The sequence below is a fragment of the Triticum dicoccoides genome, chromosome 5A, assembly GCF_002162155.2.
Source record: "Triticum dicoccoides isolate Atlit2015 ecotype Zavitan chromosome 5A, WEW_v2.0, whole genome shotgun sequence".
Taxonomy (NCBI): Eukaryota; Viridiplantae; Streptophyta; class Magnoliopsida; order Poales; family Poaceae; genus Triticum; species Triticum dicoccoides.
This window is the reverse complement of record NC_041388.1, coordinates 641023046-641024687: the sequence shown is the minus strand read 5'-3', so window position 1 is coordinate 641024687 and position 1642 is coordinate 641023046.

The following is a 1642-nucleotide window of genomic DNA, read 5'->3' as shown; positions in this document are numbered from 1 at the left end:
TCCAGACCGTGTTCGGGGTTGTTCCTATGGGCTGACCAATCACAACCAAGTGGAAGAGTACACTGGTCAAAGCCCGTCCAGTGAAAGTCAAAGGGCTAGATCATCGGGTCAACTGGGCTTCGTGGTGGCCTTCCGGGTGTAGCGATGCCACCGAAACACCATACCGGGTCCTGAAGCGTGTGTGAAAGTGATGTTGCATGCGTAGATGCCCTTCTTGGGCTTCTAGGTGTGCCCCCCTCTACGAACGGAAGAGCCGCCGTCACTTGGAGGGGGGGAATCGTGCGCGTCGGGTAGAACCGGAGGGAATCTATTGGTGGGTTGGGTCCAGCTCTACTCGGGGATGTTGAAGGAAATATGCCCTAGAAGCAATAATAAAGTTATTATTTATTTCCTTATATCATGATAAATGTTTATTATTCATGCTAGAATTGTATTATCCGGAAACATAATACTTGTGTGAATACATAGACAAACTAAAATGTCACTAGTGTGCCTCTACTTGACTAGCTTGTTAATCAAAGATGGTTATGTTTCCTAACCATAGACGTGTGTTGTCATTTGATTAACGGGATCACATCATTAGGAGAATGATGTGATTGACATGACCCATTCCATTAGCTTAGCACCCGATCGTTTAGTATGTTGCTATTGCTTTCTTCATGACTTATACATGTTCCTATGACTATGAGATTATGCAACTCCCGTTTGCCGGAGGAACACTTTGTGTGCTACCAAACGTCACAATGTAACTGGGTGATTATAAAGGAGCTCTACAGGTGTCCCCAAAGGTACATGTTGGGTTGGCGTATTTCGAGATTAGGATTTGTCACTCCGATCGTCGGAGAGGTATCTCTGGGCCCTGTCGGTAATGTACATCACATAAGCCTTGCAAGCATTGCAACTAATGAGTTATTTGCGAGATGATGTATTACGAAACGAGTAAAGAGACTTGCCAGTAACGAGATTGAACTAGGTATTGAGATACCGACGATCGAATCTCGGGCAAGTAACATACCGATGACAAAGCGAACAAAGTATCTTGTTATGCGGTCTGACTGATAAAAGATCTTCGTAGAATATGTAGGAGCCAATATGAGCATCTAGGTTCCGCTATTGGTTATTGACCGGAGACATGTCTCGGTCATGTCTACATTGTTCTCGAACCCGTAGGGTCCGCACGCTTAATGTTACGATGACAGTTTCATTATGAGTTTATATATTTTGATGTACCTAAGTTTGTTCGGAGTCCCAGATGTGATCACGAACATGACGAGGAGTCTCAAAATGTTCGAGACATAAAGATTGATATATTGGAAGCCTATGTTTGGACATCGGAAGTGTTCCGGGTGAAATCGGCATTTTACCGGAGTACCGAGAGGTTACCGGAACCCCCCGGTAACCTGATGGGCCTTAATGGGCCTAGTGGAGGAAGAGGAGAGGAGGCCTAGGGGCTGCCGCGCGCCCCTCCCCCCCACCCCCAAGTCCGAATTGGATAATGAGGGGGGCGGCGCCCCCCCTTTCCTTTCTACCCTCTCCTCCTTCCCCCCAAGTCCTAATCCAACTAGGGAAAGGGGAGGGAGTCCTACTCCCGGGAGGAGTAGGACTCCTCCGGCGCGCCTCCTCCTAGGGCCGGCCGCACCCC